Source organism: Charadrius vociferus, unplaced genomic scaffold (genome assembly GCF_000708025.1).
Source record: "Charadrius vociferus isolate BGI_N301 unplaced genomic scaffold, ASM70802v2 scaffold70, whole genome shotgun sequence".
Classification (NCBI taxonomy): Eukaryota; Metazoa; Chordata; class Aves; order Charadriiformes; family Charadriidae; genus Charadrius; species Charadrius vociferus.
The window spans coordinates 2,383,579-2,404,436 of record NW_009646851.1 but is presented as its reverse complement, the minus strand read 5'-3'; the positions used below and the strand labels follow the sequence as shown (position 1 = coordinate 2,404,436).

Below are 20,858 nucleotides of genomic sequence, written 5' to 3'. Positions count from 1 at the left end.
CCAGTAAAGTGGTTTCTGTATTATTCACATTGGATCATGTGGAGCCCACTTTCTCTCCTCAAAGGACACCCTTGACTCACCTCCTGATGTGACAGGATTCTACCTGGACACACTCAAAATGCCTTTTTGTTTGAATTATAAACCAGATGGAACAGTTACAATTGCCCACCACATTGGGAGAAAACGTGAGCATTTTGAAGACAGCTTTTGGTGACTAAATGGCATTTTCTCCTTTAAGTAAATTTTGAAGTAATCATTAAGTAGATTTTTTTTTTTTTTTTCTGCTGCTTAAGGTGCTATTTCTGAGAAAAGGCGAAATGCAGTCATAAGAACTTGCGGCAAATGAAATATTTATGGATACCCATATCCCCATTACTGATTCATGTATTTACAAGAAATCCTTTAAACACGTTGACCAAATGCAAATGCTAGTAATTAGATCCGGCCTCCCTAAATATTCCCATTATTGTTTCATATGAAGACATTTTTCTTAACTTCCCTTACTCAAAAAAGCTGTTATTCCTGGCATGGTATGGTTACCCTATTCTTCTCAAGCAGTAACTGCATTTCAGTGGTGGGTGAAGAATGATTTTTATATGTACAGTCTGTAAAACTCTTTGGGATCTGTCATGATGAAAGGTGCTCTGTGTACAACACTATTATTAACTTATTGTATTTCATCAGGTTATTCTATTTCACATCATGTCACTCTACTGAAAAAGCCTTGCCAAAAATAAAAGCCATGCAATGTCATCAATTGAGAAAACAGACTCCTTCAACAGGCAATGTAGCATGCAGATAGCATGGAAGTCCCCAAGGGTTCAGGCTGGCATTGCTTTAGCATGTAGGGACATCTGCGGTTTCAGCGTATGTTAGGTGTAAAACACTGTGTTTTGTAACATACAGTGAGATGAAGGATAAGAACCGAATTAGATTGTGAAGAATGCTTAATACATCAACTTTTGAATTAATACCTCTTCAGAACTACTGGAAATGATCATTTATATTTTATTAGTTTATGCAGATGGATGTAATTTGGCAAATTCTGAAGCAGTTTGTTAAGCTTTTTAGCAGTACTAATAAAAAACATCTGAGTCTTCTTAAATGGAAAGCTTCTATTCAATTATTCATTACTTTAAGAGATAAAATAAACCCATTTTTTATTTCGATTTATGTTACTGGAAAGTCAGTGCCTATTACCTTTAATAATCCTCTTTTTCCTAGCTAGTTCTTTGTAATGATATAAATTGTACCATTTAGTTTTTGTAAAATTTATGGAAGACTATTGCAGCTAAAGAACAAACACAATGAAGATCAAACTTAGGATCTGAATGATTTTTGATAAGACTTGTGACTCTGGCTCCTGAAATCAACCAACTCCTGGCTTCCTAGATGTATTCCAGAATAGCTCGTTTTAAAGAAGGAACCTAACCCAGAATGAGATCTGATGGACTTCCAAGTAAAAAAAAATCACATCAACACTTTATTACTTGTTTTGCAAATCTTTACACAAACAAACAAGTACTACTGTGATTAATTTATTGTATTCCCAAGGACTCATAAATCTACAGGCATTCTGCGACTATATAATAACAAGTTTTGTTTTGAAGGTTGTAGCTAACATTCTAGCTAACAAACTATCCTTTCCTTAAGGCTGAAGAGTGGATTTGTTCCAAGCCCTAAGCAAGAAGCAGTGCATTTTGCTGCACTGCCACCAGCAAAGACCAGTGCCGTGCTTGCGATTTCAGGAACCACCTTCTGCTCTGGGCACCGCGATGATGTGAGGAGGCAGTGATTACACCAGGTCTCTGCCCCTTAAAGGGTGTGTTTCACCGGCGACCGGCCAGCACAGCATGCTCTCCCATCTTTGCTTCGCACTTCCACACTTCCAATCTATCCCATGGCCCTAAATTATTATCCTTCTTTTAACTGGAAGGAAAAAAAAAAAAACAAACTGCCAGAAATGGATCAGATTCTCTGGTAAATCACGCTGTTCTGAGCGCAGGGGAGTTAGAACCGAACAAAGGCGCATGTTCTCTTCACCTTCCTAATCCTGGCCTATGCCTAAAAGCAGTCTTTCCTTACTCCGATTTAAAACAATCCAAAAATTGCTCAGAATTAGACTAGACTGAAATAACTCTTCATAGGCTGCTTTCTAGGGGAAGAACTAGCTAGCAAATGCATCATGGCCATAACCTCTGTAGCTGCGGACTCCCTGTCAGCAGTTCATCAGCTCCATTGGAATAAAAGTGGTACCCGGGCTAAAGTTGTTAATGTTGCTGTATGCTAAGGGGCAGGCTGCACTCTCTTCACAGCTCTTCTTTAAATGCGTAATAATTCAGTGTTAACGCAGAAATAAAACCTATATTAAAGTAACATAGCGCAAGTTAAATTAGAAACTAAGGTTTCTGATTTCAGAAACAGAGGCAGCTATACCAGAATACTTTTACCAAACTTTTGTTAAAATCTCATAGGGTATTATTCTCAGCCCCCTGTGGCTGGAAGCACAATGGGTGGACTGAGCATTCGCTCTGCATATGCTGCTTGGCTTTAAGTCAGACTTCTTACACAGTATCTCAGTGGCATTTTCCCCAGGCCAATTCCCTTTGTTGTGTTTTCTGTTGTGTTTTTTTTTTTTTTTTACAGGAAAAAAATGTATGTCACTGAAGAACCACATGAGAAACAGTCTTAAAATTGTGACATATCCTTCATCTCAATGGAAATGCCCCCAGTGTTTCATCTTAATGAAAATATTGCAGGGCTGCATTGAAATGTAACTTCTTATAAGTAAATGCAAGCAAAACCAGAAAAAATATACTTCCTACCCCAGACTGAAGTATATTAAACTCCACTGCTTTAATGAAAGAGAAGAAGATCCAGATGTAAAGCAGTAAGGAAGAAGGTGAGGAGGTTCCAGCAGGAGGGAGAAGGGAGTGCTGGACAGAGGATGCTGGACAGCCACCTGCCCCAATGCCTTGAGTGGAGGGAATAAAGGTGGTTTTAAGACATCTGTCCGTTCAAGACCAGTGAAAGAAGAATCGTGCATGACACACTTTATTTTCCAAAAAGTTGTGTTAAGCTAACCTATCACAAGCTTTTGCAAATTGCACTGACTGGGATCTTTTTTGGTAAAAATTTGGGTTCTACTACTTTGCAGAACTGCCATAAAGAATTAACAATTATTTTACCTTTAAATCAAATAAATCTGCTAGTAACTGACACTTAATAAACATAACTGACAAGCAAATAGAGTGTATAATGGTAGTAATAAAATCAATAAATTTGATATATTCATATTTATAGAGCCTCTTTCAGACTTTAAACGAGCTCTTGGCTTAAGGCTTGATTACTCCATGCTACTTCTTACAAAGTTTTAATCTTCCATTAATGGTCAGAAGTTTATTTTTTGTTTATGACAATTACATGGGGTTTATGGGTCAAGCAAGAGGCCTTAGGAAAAATGCTGGGATGGAAGGGAGGGGGAAGTGCTTTGAAAGTCGATGAAGAATTAATTCAGAACTCAGTTCTTCCAGGCTTTTAATGATGTTTTCTTTCTGGAAAGACATTAGAGTTATTTAATTCATGTGACCTCTATGGCATTAAGGAAAATGCTTTGATTTTTTTTCTTTACTATGCTTTCCGTTTTATCTGTTTATCTTTCTTTTTTATCTGTTATATTTAGAGGTCTTTGTTACTTATCAGATGTGATGTTTAAACTCTGCTGTAATTATCAACTTTTTTTCTTTCTCACATTTAGTTTATTAATGCTGTTACTCACATCAGATTGTTTAAATATTTTGAGAACTCTTCAGGGATTGATAGAGAGCAATTAATATCAACTGTTGATATTCTCTTTTCTTTTTCCCGTGCTCTCAAGATCATATCTTTAATCTAGATTAAAGGGATGGGAGAAGGAGAGGAATTCAAGTCATTTGGACCGGGATTTAAAATCTAAATGTCTTCAAAGTTGTGCTCAGCTGTTTTGGTTTAGCCTTCTGCAGTGACAGGGACCATCTGAGGACTTTGGATTTGGATCCAGGTTTCAATTCCTTGGAAATGAGCCTTACACACAGAGGCAAAGATAAACACACAAACGTACACACAAATGTTCAGGCTGGACTGGGCCCACCTCTAGTTGCATATTTATAAAATTAATCTGGTATCATAACAAGGTTCATAGTGGAATAATCATAGACAAAAATAGATGCTCAGAGACAAACTAGGAAACCTCTAAGACAAAAACCTAAACACTATTGCTAGACCCTGTTCCCTCTTCTATTAGCCAGTCTGGCACATAAAGCCAGGATATTAATTCCATGGCATTTTATGGATGAAGCAAAACATCTTCTAGAAAACATTGAATTTAAAATGGTAAAAGATGCTCTCTATCTCTAATGTGACACGAGGGCCCCAATTGTGAGCTCAACAGTTAAAAGGTGTGGACCAGATCCAATGTACTTATTCACACGCACAAGCTTCAGTGGGACGGAAAGAGTCCCAAATCACTGCAGGACTTGCTTTGCATCAGAATGAAGTCCTTTCCTAGAAAAAAATGTGGGCAACACCTGATAAAGCTGACAGGAGCTAGAGGAAGCTCTCTTTGACAGCAGAAGTGTGGGAGGCTAGCGAGATGCACCTGGTATTGACTAGTGGACAATTATTAAATATTGACAAAATGACAGCTAGGTACATGATCTGGAAATACTTAACCAAGAGAGGAAAAAGAAATTCCTACAGAATCTGAGGCACATCAGCTGTAATTCCCCTTTCCTCTTTAGTCAACTTTGCATTTCTTCCTTCTTTTTAGGTTCTTATTATTTCACCTTTTCTGTACTTCTAAACTAGTTTATCACTCACTGGTTGGGGGTGGTGGGATCAAATCCAAACCAGGATCTGAATCTTATGGATCATTTCTGAGCTACTGCTGGACTCCATTCTGTAACAGGGTGGAGGGGCTGGAGCACAGGGGCATGCGCGGAGCAGTTTTCTGCACCGAGGCAGACCTCACACAGCTCCAGCTCCCACCAGGAGTTAGGGGTTCTACATTCCTCCCAAAGGCCCAGATGCTATTCTCCCAACCCACGACTTTCCACAAACCCCTCATCTTCCTCTCTTCATCTCCCTGTCTTTCATCTCCTCAGCTCAGCACCTCATTTTCTCTCCCCTCTGCCCACTGCGGTTCTGCCTCCCAAACCCCCTCCATGCCTCTGCTCTCATCCTCTCTGGTCTGTGGCACCTGCTTGTGGGCAGGCTTGGACCTTGGGACATGCCAGGTAGCTTGCTGTTGCCAACCCCTCTATAAAAGAGGAATGAATTATTGTGAGGTAGGAGCCCGCACATTGCTAGTAAGGACAGTGCCACTGGTATACGATAATTGATGGACAGAAGAAAGGTTAAACAGGCCAGGTCTGAGGGGCTGCTAGGAAAATGAGGTTGCTGCTTGGACTGTCTGGGATTAGGGCTGGCCTTGTTAGCATTTGTACTCTAGCTGGTTTCATCTTACCTAACCCCAGGCAGCCGGCCAGGTACCTCAATCAGGAATGTATTCATCGTCACCTCCCTCTTGAACGAGAAGGGAAAATCTTTCCAGAGTGTTATTCAGCTCACCTCTAACTCCCCCCTGAAAATGTCTCTCTCTCTTAACAGACTATTAAGGTAGCCTAGGGCAAATATGCTCCTAATTTAAGTCCATCAGTTAAACCGGGTGAATCAGACCTTTGCATTCAGCTCATGCCCCACAAACCTTAACTCTACATGCATAAAACTGAGGAAGAATGAGAGGAAAAAGTGTAGACCTGCAGGCAAGAAAGTGATGCAGCTGAATCCTGTGTGACACTTTTATTCAGCCAGTAGCACAGCGCAAGTCATTGCATGAGCTGGCACCATGCATTTCATAGAATCATAGAATGGTGTTTTTATGGATGAAGGATTTGAGTGTTGGGACATATGGTAACCAGAGAAGCCACAGCGCTGCTCAGCGCTACAGGCAAAAAACGTGCCGGTCTTTGTTTCTTACATCCCCAGAGACCCAGCCAGCAAGAAAGAAATGTTGAGAGGTCTGAAAGAAACCCAGAAAAATGGCACAAATAGTAGAACCAGGTCTCCTGCTCTCCGAGGAAGATACACAAACAATGATATTTTCTGCAACTGAACACTTTGCAACATAACGGGTTGAGAAAAAATCTGGGTAGGAAGTGCCCTGAATGCTGGGCTAGTTCCAGCTGTGGATCAGCGTTTTGTGGTCCAAACCCAATACCTGGACAGAAAGCAAAAATCTAGACTGTGCCTCAGCTGAAGAAAAACATGAACTTGCTGGATTTTTTCTGTCTCAGGGCTGATTGCAAACATTTAATACCTCTTACCATGTGAAACTGCAGTCAGAACTGTGAGCACACAGAGGTATTTTGGCATCCAGGCTATTAAGAAACAATGACCTGGTTTTGATCTCAAGAATATATAGATCAGTGTTAACCCCATTCAAGAAAATGGTGTTAGACCATAAAGGTAATTTTTGTGAAAAGAAATTCACCTTCTATGATTGGTGACCAAGATTATTCACCTTCTATTATTTGTGACCAAGATTATTCAGTTTTTACCTAAGTTCCTAAGAGAATTGTCCCACTTTTTAAATACCCATTTAATTTGTACAAATCTTCTGTCTCATTTTCTCCTTCACAGTCAGTTACTTTATTTTACTGATTAATAAGGTACCATTTATGGGATGACAAGTTCGAGTTTGAGAACTGAATTGAAAGAGTTGAAGAAATTAGCACGTTCTGTGGAAGTCCTCAAAATAACAGACGCACAGAAGAACTGACACTGGAAGGAAGCTCAGGACATTGTTGAGTCTGAACACCTGCTCAGAGCAGAACTACTTTCAATGTCAGGTCAGGCTGTTCAGTGCCTTGCTCAGTTGAGTTTTGAATGGAGATTCCATATCCTTTCTGGGCCACCTGTTCCAGTGCCTGCCCAATCCCGTTGTGAAAATATTTTCCGTAGCATCTTCAAGCCGTAATTCCCACAGTAACAGCAGGTGTCCAATTATCTTGAACCAATTCAGAGGCCCAGTGCTTGCTCCCTAAATTTAAAAAATAAAAAAATAAAAAAAATCAAGTCTTGCCTAAGCCTTTCCTGGAAGAGATGAAAAAAAAGCAATTATTTTTTTTTCTGGAAGCTTTAAAACTGCTCATTACAGAATTATTATTCTTCCTTTTAACCCCTTGAGAAAGTTGTTCTTGTAAGAGCAGCCTCTTCAGAAACTGGTATAGCTGGAAAATCTAAAGACACAAGAGCACAATTAAAATAAAAGGGGCAGATAACAGAGCTACTAAGATTTCTGCTTTCTTTGCATAAATCTGTTGCAGAGTAACCTACAGTTTTGTGTTTTACACTCAGCGTTGTGTATTGGAATTAGGAAAACAAACATCAAAAGAGACGTCATTGCCTTCCAATGGTGTGTTGAAATTTTGGGACTATTTACTCAAAACAGCTACACTCCTGGCAGTTCATTCTGTTTCAAGGCTGACAGAGTTTCAGTGTCTCAAAAACAGCAAGGAAAATAAACGATCATTTTAACGGGCCCTGGCTGCAGAACCCTGTGATGAGACCACTTCATTGTCAGGGTCAGTTTAAATCAATTCTGCCATTGATCTCTGTTTCCAGAGGCTGTTTACAGCAACTATCCTGTTCTTTCCCCATGACTAAGTGTAACACTGATGTAATGGCCAATACTGTTGTTACATGTCAACAGTTAAAGGCAAGCGGTATGAGAATTAACCAGTTGCAAATTTCACCCAGTAAAGGTACTGAACTTGAAAGAGTTGCAAAATTCATAATATGCATGATTGCATATTATCAGTACCTGCTATTTTCCTGTCATATAATCTGCAAATTTCTCCATCCGACCAGAGGGATTCTAGTCCTCTGGGACTGCTCAGGGAAATGAAGCCGGGCAGCGCCATGGTCATCCCCTGCTCCGGGGAAGGCTGGTGAACTCCCAGCACATCAACGACGGAGGTGTGCAAGTTCTGGGAGAGTTTTGCAACAGATGTCAGTGACAAACACACATCAGAGAATATCCATCAAGATTTCTCACTTACAGACATGGTGTTATACTTGTGTTTCTTCTGCGGAAATACATAAGCTTTACTTAATATTTTGGCCAAAGGCATCCAAGTGATTTGTTTTTCCTTAGAACACTTCCCAGTATCACACCCTCCATGAATGCTAACAGGCTCTGGTGCTTGGGATTTTTGTACTCTCATGCCCTCTTTCCAGCTTGACATGTTTTTAAGCTTTAAAATTATGGTGACCTAGTCCACTTTAATCTGCATGGCAATGAAATGATATAAACTGGTCTTAAAAAGGATACTTACAAGTATAATTTTATGTATTTTAATCATATTTAAAGTTTCCTTTTAGTGTAGCAGTACTGTGAAAACTCTCATACGATGGGAAATACTTAGTTTAAAAGGTTGTTATTCAGTTTGAAGTACATCAATTCCTACAGAAGGAGGATATTTGTTCTTGATAATTTACATTATTTTTCTCCTTTATATTCTAATAGTTAAAGCAGAGATACCTTCCTCCACATTCACTAAACTGTAGCAATGTCTCTGAAAGCCCACTAGTCTGACTTTAACCATAAAACATCTTTGACAGTGGTCAAGACAGAACTGAAGAAGTTCCAAGATGAATATGTAGAAACAGTGGTAATGCAAAGTCTTTGAAAGAAAGATATTCTGCTTTTCCATCGCAGGTTCTGCTTTTGGAAAGTGTTGCTTTATCTCATTCATGTGCTGGTAATACGCAGCACATCTATATACAATCCTTTCAAATATTGCTCTTTGAATGTAAGGACATGAATTTTCTTTTGGAGCTTCCAAAAGCAGTTTGCCCTAGCCTCCTGAAGAGACCAAAGAGAAGAAGGATCCATAGTTGGAAGAGGCAAAAAGATAAATCTCCGTTCAGTAACATCCTGAACCTTGGCAATGCCAAAGTGAAAAGTCTTCACAGCTTGCACATATAGCTAAAGTGGTGCTCCAATTTGCACCAAGCATTACATTTTCTTTGTCTCTGCTAGGTCAGAGAGGATTGTGAAAAGCTATAACAGGTACACATGAAGTATAAATGATATTGAGAATGGTCAGTAATTACTTGAAGTTAATTCTGTCCCTGTTACCTTCAGTTCCACAATCTCTGAGGTCCCAAGAGTTCAAAAACCAGGCTTGTCACATACCAAGAGAGTAAAAAATGGACAAGACAGTAGAAGGGACTCCCAAACCACAGTTCCTCACATACACTATGTCTCTTGTCACACATACGGTGGATTGTAAAACTAACTCCTTTAACCTTGTCACGCGTACGATTGATTGTAAAACTAACTCTGTTAACTAACAACTCCTACTCATGTTGCTGCAGAGAAAAAGCATCACTACACTGAGCAACAGCTTTTTGAAAAGAAAATCACAAACAGCTCCATTCTTTCTCTGTTCACATCCAAGGGAAAGATCCAAAGAAAAAGTTCAGATCTACTATAGGCTTGTAAGATACAGGCTCCCATTAACCATATCAATTTATGTGTGGATGAGTGTATACATCATTCAATCTTAGTAATAAAGAGGCTAAAACTGGACGTGACCAGTTTTAAATTGGACAGATGCTGGAGCTGTGTGAAAATGCGATGGCAGTTCAGGAAGAGGGTCTAAAAAGAGACATTTTCCCTCAGTCCTGAGAAGCATTCCCAAGATGCTTTTACTAAAGGATAAGTAGCGACAGAAGCACTGAAAAAAAGAATGATTACCTTGGGGTCACTGGAGGAGGCTGTGTAGCATTTGAGCCCCTATTAGGTTTGTTATAGATCACATTAATTTCCCAGGTCTGAGATCTGAGTACTGAGCCCAAAGGAAATTCCATATCAATTTCTCCTTTGGAGAGTTTACTTTTACAGGGAAAGCTTTATTCCAGATTAGTTGAGTAATCCATAGGCACTCACTTAATGGCTGGAGGTTACTTGATATTCTAGAGATTTTTCCTTGTAACTTCAAACATCACTTCTTTAGTTCAAGTAATCACTTCTGAGTTTTTAATTTGATAAACCAATCACGGGGTCTAGACTTATTCTCAAAATACAGGAAAAATTGTACTTCCAAGGAACCACTCCCAGGTCTGCCCACGATCACAGCCTGTGTCTGGGTGTACCAGTGCCTTGCCCCAACTGTATAGGTCAGCTGATGATATTCATAGACAGCAGATGAAATGCACTTAACTTCATTAACTTGCACCTTCATTTCTCTGACAACAGCTTGCTCATCTTTAAGCACAAATTTTTAAACTGTTTCTTTTTTGAATTTAATATGGAGCTAACAGTTACATTCTGGTATTGGACACCTCAAGTTCTTCTGAAATCTGGGTGTACTTTTCTGTTCTTAAATTTATGAAAGACTAACAAAAGACGTTATCAGCATGAGTTTCTACTTACATATCATTGTTACACTGGCAACCCTTAGCTAGTAGACCCATGAGCAGTTTATTTTGGCATAAACCCCACACTGCTGCTGAAATAAATGATCCCACCTTCCCGCTGCTTGTTCCCACCCGTACCTTCTCTCCTGAGCTGGCATCAATGTCTGTGCAGCTGCATGGTGAAATGATACAGTTTCTTTGCAAAGTTTTTTTTGGCTGGGGCTAGAGGGCTTTCCACAGTTACCACATTTGATGGTGAGGCTGGCTACACTAGCTGAAATTGCTTACGGAATTAGAAATGCAACACATGTATATACTACTGCAACAAATGCTTTTGTTAGCCTTTCAATACACAGCCAGTAATTGTTAGCATCAGCCTGATTGAAGTGTATCTGCTTGTTATCAAAAAAGGTAATCACTCACTGGTTATCTGCAATACTTTAAGGGTATTATGAATTTTGACAAGACTCGTAAGTGCAAATTCTTCAAAAGACACTGTAAACGTACTCATCGCAGAAAGCACATAAAGCTGTGTGAAACTCAAGCTTGCAGATACCACACTGCATGTATTAAGCAGACATGGCATGCTTCAAACTTTTCAGCTATTCTTAATTCTCACTGTTTAGCTATATAGGCTTAAGAGGAATTCACAAGGACTATTCTTAGGATTAGCTATAAATTCTGGCCAGCCAAGAAAGCCTGAATTTCAGTAGTGGTTTTACTCGAGTCTAAAATGAGGCAAAGAGACATTCCGTTATTTTAATCAATATTTACCTTTCATTTGTATCAGTCCTGAGAATTTGATTGAGGGACATCAGCTCTCCAAAAAAAGACCCAGGTTTGCAATTCCCAGAGCCCTATAAAGTTGCTGTACATCAGTACAAAATGTGCTTCTCTCAAGGTGCTACAGGCGGTACCTTTACCACACTCTTGAAGCATTCTGCAGTGTATCTTGATGCATCACAAAGGGACAGGGGGGAAAGGGCTGCTGACGTTTCTCCTTCAGAGCAAACACCAGCCAGGAGCCAGTATGTCCCGGTCCTGCTGCTGCCTGGAAAAGGAGGTTGCAGTCCCCTGGCTGTGTGCATATATATTTGTTAAATAAAATTGTATAAATATTTGTTAAAAATAAAAATTTGAGGAGGCCAGAAGTACAGACTGAGAAAGAGCAGACCAGAGGACAGCCTTCAGGCTGAAATGTGCTGGGGAAAAACAACTGGGATGTGCCCTAAACTAAAAAAAAAAGGTAACACCACAATTCTATTCAAATGTCATTTACACTAGCAAATGTTTGGCTTCACCAGGCAGTTGGAAAAAAACTGCCATAACTGCAGTTTGCCCTAATATCTTTACCAATCATACCACTACTTGATCTCCATGGTAGAGATATCTGGTAAATCATCCAAGTTAATCCATGGAAAACATGTTAGTGCTTCTGCTCATGAAAGGATTATTCTTTTCATAAACAAATCATTGGCTTTTTTTTCTGTTAATTTTCATTTTAATTATCAAATAGCATTATTCCAAATACAGCACTGGAAAAGCAGGAGCCTTTTAGGCTTATGGCTTGTATCACACAACTTTCATGTTGTTAACACATTTGGATTCAGTTTGTGAAATGGTCCATTTGAACCAATTTACTCCATTTGTGAACAGAAATGCTAAGGAAGAGAAACTCTTAAGTATACAGGAGGATCCGTGGTCTCACTGAAAGTCTTTTAGCAAGACAGAGTTGCAGAGGAAAACACTACACGTGGCCTCTATAGTTACAACTTCTCAGTTTTTATCCAGAGTCACCGCAGAGTTGTACAAGGACTCTTGTTGAGCGTTCAAAGCCTGCATTCTTTGTTTGCGTATGCATGACTATGCATGTGGATTGCTTGTCTACATCACTGCTTTCTCCTGTGCCAACCTTGGTGGCACTATTTTGGTGTCATTTGTAGTACCTGGGTCTCCAGATACTAAATATGAGAAAGGTTTCAACTATTAAAACTTTCTTATTTAGAGTTTTAAGCCATTATTTGGACATCAGCTGCAAATGCACAATACCACCTACAATTTGATGGGATTTCTGTTAACTTTAGCTGTTTAAAAGTTAGGTGTCTAATCTAGTCACAAATGATCCCTCTATAGTCAGTGAAGCACCACAGTTGCCTCTAGACAGCAGACACCTCAGCCAGGATAAGTATCAAAATTAGGCAGGTGTGAAAGACCTGAACTGGTTTCTGAAGATGATCCTACCTTTTTCATTAACTATAGGAGAAGCCTAGACAACAAATTAAAGCTGGTTAAATAACCCTTGGGGGGCTAAAATTAAGTCAAATGACTCCCATTCTTTCTGACAGACCTGAGCTTAAAAGCTTCCCACAGAAATCCCTGCTACTCCAGCCAGCATTCCCACCACTCTGCGCTACAGCTTCAGTTTGTAGCCTTTTATTTTCTGTCCTTATCTCAGCTCTTATAGTTCCTGCGATGCCTTCAAAATCTCCTCTGAGTTGTCAGTACCGCTTAAACTCAAGAGGCTGTGACTCACACGCACCAAATGGATCCTGGCACGCAGTTACCAGCTTCACAATTCCCCTCAGGTCTGAACACTCCTATAGTGCTTAGGGCACCAACCCTCTCAGGGTTTTACTCAGCAACAAAGCTACATTTTCTGGATTATTTCTGTTGTCTCAGTGTGCATGCTGAAGTCTCAGGTTCCCTTTTATGCATCATTAGCTTTGTCATCTTCTCTCACGACACATACATTTTCTTTTCTCCTATATTATTAGCTATCTTGAGCTAAATTGAAGTCTGACCTATGTTAAAATCAGTTGTCCACAATCTTTAGAAATCTTCCAGTCTCTTCAAGGCATCAGGCTTTTCAGTTTATGAATATATATTCACCTATTCTGGCCGTCTACATAGCTGAACAAGTAGTTTATGGATCAACCAGAACCTCTTATTGTAACACTGGTAACACTTACTGGCTCTGCTGATGATCTCCCCTTAAAAGTGCTTTGGGAAAAAAGCAATGCAAGAAGACAACCAAACAACTTTCACTCCCCTCCTCCCTTCCCCTGACATACAGTTATCACTGAGATACCAGAGATACTTGCTGGGCCCTATAACAAACAAGCATCCATTAATCACCTCTTGCAATTCCCTCTGTAATATTTGAAGAAAGGAAATAATCACTTAACGTAGCGCTGGTGCCAAAACAAAATCCCAAAATACAGGTCCATATACATAAATACCTTAACATTTTCTGGCGTGCATCTGATTTATATTTAGTGGACATGAAACACCCGCATGGAGAACTTTCCTTTTTCAGTGCATAGGTGATGCAGGAAAAGATCTAACAGACATTAACTTCTTCCTCTTTCCCCAAAATTGTCACTTGAGGATTTTGGTCCTAGAGTACTTTTGTAAATTGTACAAGACTAAATTACTGTGCTAAAGGGAGGATATTGTCCTTCCAAATTACCATTCTTTTTCTTAGAAAAAAATAACCTAAAGATTCTTTAAAGTCACTATTTTCCACCAGGATTTCCAGTAGATTCACATCTTCACAATTTTTTAATGTCTGCTCCAATGCTCAGATTTGTTCTCACGTTACGAAACATGCTTCTGTTTATGTATCTGCATTGCAATAAAGACTGAGTCCCAAATAAGTTCTCAGCTCAACACCTTTTCTGACTTTTCCAACTCTGTGGCTTTCTGCTGAGAAAAAAATTTCCTAGGCTTTCCCCACTCCGGAGTTCTGTACTACACCACGATATCTCTAATCTTTAAATAATGCTATTTTGTTTCTCTGTCACCAGGAGAGCGTATTCACTAAGACCAAGACCAGCCCCGAGAGGCCAGTTTCTCCAGACCACCCAACAGTCGGTGGAGAAACAGGCTTTGGCCAGGGGCAAGCAAGAGAAGTTGTTAATTTGGTTCTTCTGAATCACTCTTTGGAAAAGCCTATGGGCTTCTGCTGCTTATAGTCTAGGGAGATTAGTCTCACTAGGCTAAAACAGCTTTTGTGAACACCCTCGAAGCATTTTGGAAGTTTATGACAAGTTTCTCTTTCCTTCAAAATGCTGCCCAGGTGACTTCAAAGAAAAATATCCTTTATATCACTTCATGTCGTGTGCAGTCACCTCTGTCAAATAACCCCACAGTCTGTTGGGTGTAACCTTCCCTATTTAGCTAATATATTGTTACAGCCTCCATACCGCATGCGGTCAGCTGGCCCCTGAAGGAAGCCTCAAGCCTTTGCAGTTTCTATGGCCTGGCACTTTGGGAGCCAGGAGAGGAAATGTGATCATTCCTGTACTCTGTTTACATTGGTCAACATTCTTGGAGTTCAGCGGGGAAAGGAAGTGGACAATCTTGGTACTGAATCCTCAGCCTAACCATGAGTAGAACACCAATTACTCTTTGCTTTTTAAAAAAAGATTGTGTAACTTCTACAAATGGTGTTGACTGCATGTTTTTGTGGATTTAATAAAAATGAGGCTAAAACCTTGGGATTCTTTTTTCTGCTCTCAAAGCTAAGAAATAATAAACTTTACCAATTTTAATGAGAGTTCACTTACACTCCATTATACAGCCAGGTTAAAAAAAGAATTTTAATTTTATTTATTTTAAAAACTTAACATCCCCACATCTCTATGTGATTAAAGTTTAAGTCAAGATTTCTGTTGAACGTAGAGTTTAGAGAAAGTAAAAGTATTGCTGCCCTAAGAATCAAAAAAGAATAAAACAAAATTTGGGAACCGCAACATTTAGCAGTTCAATCTTTACTCTGGCTCTGTAAGGATAAGGATGGAGTGACCATTGATTGACATGTTCATTTCAGAAACAGACTACACATTGGTCTGAGAATAAGATGTCAGCTGGTGCCCTCATGTGGATATGTGTGCTGTTATATGTAACAGAAAATGAACTTATTCAAAACAAAGCCACAGAAACTTTAGCGTCTCGGTTTTGCATACATAATTTGGACAGTTTGTTTAAGACAGGCTTTCATTATTTGCTCGCAGTGTGGGCAATCCTGTATTACTTACTTGTTAGCAGATTTCCTAGTTCGATGCTAGGACATAGCATGGCTCTTAACGTGATGCACAAAACTGAATTACTTCTTACCTGCACAGTCACAATATATCTCCCTCACAAAAACTATTGATTCATATTAAAAAGTAAAAGTTATAAAGCGATTTGCTTTCAGAAATAATCACACAACTTTTTTCCAGGGTTTGGAAAAAATTCAAGAGAATATAACCTTTTCCAAAAAAATGCCTTTCCTATTTACAAAGAAAGCATTCCAGTTGTCAGCCAACAGAGAGGAGAGCTGAATACACACAGGGCATATAGCCTGGTGGAAATTATTCCAGTTTGATCAACCTCACTGGAAGACATTATCAGTAAAGATCCAGCCATGTTTTTCTGGAAATGCGTGAAACAGGGGAGTGAAAAGCATACGACACTTCCAATAAGAATACCGATTCAGTTTTATATATTGACTGTATGACGGTGAACATCTGCAAACTATCAGCAAGGGTCCTACGTAGACTGCAAGGAAGTAGATACGGGAACACGGCATGATGCAATCCGTGGCCAACCCCTTGGCTAGGGTCAGCGCAGATGTACTGCTAGTGTCTCTTGTGCCATTGTCTCTTTTGAGAGTTCATAAAAGTGTACGCGTTTTTCACGCTATTACTCAAAAAAATGGTAAACTTTAAGTGTAGAATTAATCAGGATGTTTAAATACAAGCCCAGCATTCTACAGAATCTGCTATATAATCTTCACATCTTAAGTGTAAGGAAAAGACTGAGGGCAAACCGACTAGAATACTTTAACAGATAGCGAAAGAATGAACCATGCGATACCATCAGAATCTAAACCCCAGACAGACTGCCATTTGCAGAATACCCTATCACAATTGTGCTGGGTGTGCCCCCAGGGGTAGGTAAAGACATGGATCTGAAATACTGTAAAAACTTCAGCAAAACTTCCGTTTTCAAGCTAAGCAAAGCAGTTACAATGATTATAAAGAACTGATAGGTAGGATAGCTGCAATCTGTAATCTGATATGACAAGTGTCTACCTCAAAACCCAAATTCTGAACTGGTGGCTAAAGAGGTTGACTAGATACGAGAGAGAAATTGTATCTTTATAAATGTAGTATCAGAGACATGACTGGTAGGTTTGATAGCATTCAAAATTCTTTGCACGTACAACTACTTTGTTACACAAATTCAGGGCTTTTGCAGAAAGCAATGAATTTTTGACATTACAACTTTATTTTTTTCCATAATGACAGGAAACACATTTGATATTTCAAATGTTTAGATTACCCAGATCAAATATTATCCAGGCAGTGCAGTACAAGGCACTTTAAAATATGAGGTTCTTTGGGATAAAACTTGTGCTTTGCCTTGGCATCAAAGATGGCAGAAACAGTTTTAACCTTAGCATCATCACTAAATTCCCTAATGCCCTTTCTCATCGTTCTTCAAAGCATGTGTTATACTGCTTAATGATCATGCAAAACTCCATAGCTAGCTTTATGTGAATGATGCTAGTATGCATGCTGGTTTAATACAACCTTTAGCTATCCTTTGGGCCAAAGGACAGTATGAAAATGAAAGAGGTCATCTCTTTAGGAATACTGTAGCCATCAACAGAAAAGGAAAATACTTTATACAAAACCTGAAAATTTATGGATTTTTTAAAATCTCATTTAAGAAGTTACATATTTCACTTACTGTTGTTGCTCAATGAAAATAAAAAGGAATTCTTGTAGAAAAGACTTGCCCATAAATGAGGCAGTTGAACAGAAAGACTTGTGTGCCTATGAATTATAGTTCCAGGCTGCTCATACTCTGCCTTAAAGCTGTGTATTCTTTCTCTGTACTTGTGCAATGCATTTATATTGGAAGGCCCTCTTAAAACTGGGTGATCTATTGGTTTAGGGAGCTAAAGATTGATTCCAGATGTGGTCATGCTCTTCTAGCCCTTCAAAAAGTAACTACTGCACCATCTGTTTTGTAATAGACAATTTCAAAGAGTGCCAAGGGGAATGTTAAAGACATTGGTCAAAGGGCCACATATACCTCACACACAGGAATCTTAGAGGTCATAGTGCCTCAGACAGACCCATATTTTCACTTTTTTTCCCCATTCTTCCACCATAGAAATTCAAGGAACAGCTCTCCTTCCTCCCAAAATAGGAAGGAAATGTTTTCCAGATTATTACCAGTGTTGACATGTATGAGGACAAATTCAGACCTGAATTCAGTGGAATGACTGGAATTTGTGGTGACATAGCTCTTATACCTGCCCCACTTTTGTATCCTTGTAGATTATTCCAAACAGTTTTGGTGTTTGTTTTTCTTTAAATTAACTCAGTAGCAGAAGGTTAATGCTAAACTGACTTCAGATATGGCTGGTTGCCCAAGACAAATGAAGGGTGCAACAGGTACTGAAAGGTCGTACCAGATCATGATCATTTTTATTTTTCCTGGTTATTTCAGGAAGTTTGAAGTAAAGGAATTGTGTCTGTTCTTCTAAATGACGCTATGCATTAATATCTACATCTTGGGTGTATAAAAAAGATGCACTCGGGTCTAGCAGAAACATAACTTAAGATCTTCAGAATAGTAAAACAGGAGTAAAAGAAGTTCTCTGAAGACTTTCCAAGTATAAATCTGAACGTTAGAGCAGCAAGTAATGATTTATACCAAATAGTCCTGAGAAAAGGTCTAAAATGAAAACAAAAGGAAACAGAAAATCTGCTAGAGGTTAGACAATCACAATCTTGTGCAGTCCCCGAGAGTCACTTTTGTTGCAGTGACCTTAAGTAAATCATTGGTAAAAAGAAATAAAGATTAACAATATGTCTCCAGTTCATTCCTCTTTGTTTTTTCTAGTGCATACAGTCATGTTTTATACCAATTCTTTTAATAAGTTATTACAAAAGTAGCTTAGGACTAGCAGACCAGTGTACCTACTTAAATTTCACTGATTTTGCTGTGGTTCTCTCCATTGAGGAGCACACCGCAGAATCAGCGCCTTAGTGTCTGGGCATACTTAGGCCAGATCTTCAAGTTCAAATTATGCTGCTGTTAAGTAAGAAATAAATTAATAGGAGTAACAGCTCCTCACCATTTGCCTCTCCTTAGTATTATTAGAACTGAATTTCTCTTAAGCCCCAGTCTGTTTGGGTGGTATAAGGGAATTCCATACAGCAAGCTTTTCAGTATTAAACATTATTAAAACAAGGAAAGGTTAGAAAGCAGAATAGGAAATGTCTGCTTTGTTGGAGGGCTTCGTCACAACTTTTAAAATTAAATACATCCAAAAGAAATACATTATGAGAGGCTAATATACATATTAGTGTGGTAGGATGCATACAAACCTGTTAGCTACAGCAAAGGCCCCGTGGACAAGGACAAGATTTAATTCAAAATAACAGACCCAAAGAATAACACTTAGAAGTAGATGTTATACGTTGCAGCTACTCACAATTACACTCCAAACCAAAAGCTGCAAGTAGAAAATGGTGTCTGAAAGAAGGATCCAAACCAGAAAATATTTTCTGGGACAATCACGTGGAGCTAGCCTATAGGAATCATAGAGAGGAGATGGTTTTGAGACCCCAGTTTCTACAAACCTTGTCCAGAGCTACAGAAACACCTCTCATTTCATCTTACGTAGGTATTTGTACTCCCCAAAACAAGCCAAACAAACAAACAAAGCAATCTGAATAAAATTCACTCTTGCAAACCAATCATTATAGTCGTCACACCTCTTGCTGAGGCTAGTGTTCCTGGAAGAAAAGGCCTCCAGAATGATGTATTTAGAGTTTTGTTTTAGACACTCATGACACTTCAGCTTAATTCCTGCTTTTGTTTAAGAAGTTTTCACTTTTTATCAGTTCTAGAACATAGTCAACAAATTATGGGAGTTACAGATCTTACTCTATTCCTGTGCTTCCTAGGCACAAATTCTGCTTTTAATTCTTGCAACAAAGAGCTGAAGACTGATCCATCCTTTGAAAAATACTCAAGCATTACCTTAGATGAGTCATTAGTTAGAGATCAAATAAAGAAAATCCAGAAACTCACTGTCAGAAACTCCTCTCTCCTTACTCTAAATTCAACCCTAAATGTACAGATAGATCTTTCAAAGCTCATTGTTGTCTGGGCTGAGAGGCTAATTTGCTCCAGATGAGCCCAGCATTCACCCACTTCACTCTAAGGACAGACACCTGTGGCACATCTTTTGCACTGAAAAAACATGCCATCCACTTGCTAGCTACTGGCTGGGTCATACACACACCTTGTCAAAGTGATCTATTTCATTTAAGATATATAGATCCAAAATTACACAGCCCAGAGAAAAAGGAAAGCAATCATTTTATTCACTTGACAGATGCTGTCTTGAGGAGAGTTCAATTTGTAACAGTAGTTAATCATTCACAAACAAAAGAATACAGTTTTAATAACTAACTCATTTATTCCTCACAGCAGAGGATTAAGACATGGTGTACTGGATAACTGGTACAAAATACATGCTCCATACATATTTTTTTTGAAAACTTTATCATTTTAATTTTTGTTGTCTATGTAGCTCAGAAGCAAGAATTATTACATAGAAAGGTCTATTTCCTTTCCCAGCCATCTTTTGAAACGACTGGATAATAGCTCTTTTTTTTTTGGCTGATAGTGTGGCATCCAGCCAGGACGGATGCCTTCCACCTGCCCACACCACAATTACCGACCACGAACTCTGGGTCGCTGATAAGGACTCCAGCATTCTCCCCCTGGTTCACTGACAGGAGGAGCTCGTCCTTGATTGCTGTGAGGTTGCCGATGTGCTGCCAGGCAAATTGCACAGAAGTCACTCTGGCCACCCACGAGGAGGACACAGTTTTGGGGCACAGTTGTGCCCTGCAGAAGAACTGTCGCGTGTCTCTCTGCAGCTCCTGCCAGATACCCTGCAAGGCTTTGCCCTCCTCCCCGGCCCCACACTGGAGGAGGTTGGCCAGCGTTCTTCCACCGCGCTATCCTTCCACAAAGGCCATTGCTTGAAGGTGTACAGTTGTCCAGGGGGAGGAAGATGCCACGGCAACCTCCACACTGAAACAGGACCTACCCTATCAGTGTGTTGATGGCTATGTTATACCTATTACCGACACACACACTGTTATACCCATTATGTGTACGCACAGTGGCGGTATAATGCGTGCAGGGCAGCGGATGTGTAACGTCTGCAATCATTTGCAGCCCCCGTGCGCTCTGGGGACTGAGCCCATGTGAGAATCCGGCTGTTAAGGTTCCCTTCCCCAAAACTACAGGCTGCGTTTGGGGAGCAAGGCCACGGCCTCCCAACCCCCTGCTCCCCCGCCATCTTCTGA

At 39.6% G+C, this 20,858-nt stretch overlaps 1 protein-coding gene across 1 annotated transcript in view; it reads left to right on the top strand.

Moving 5' to 3' along the window:
* Positions 1-20,858, top strand: part of LOC104294597 (molybdopterin synthase sulfur carrier subunit-like) — a 44,845-nt gene that overhangs the window by 20,713 nt on the left and 3,274 nt on the right. The gene's annotated exons all lie outside the window — the stretch shown is intronic.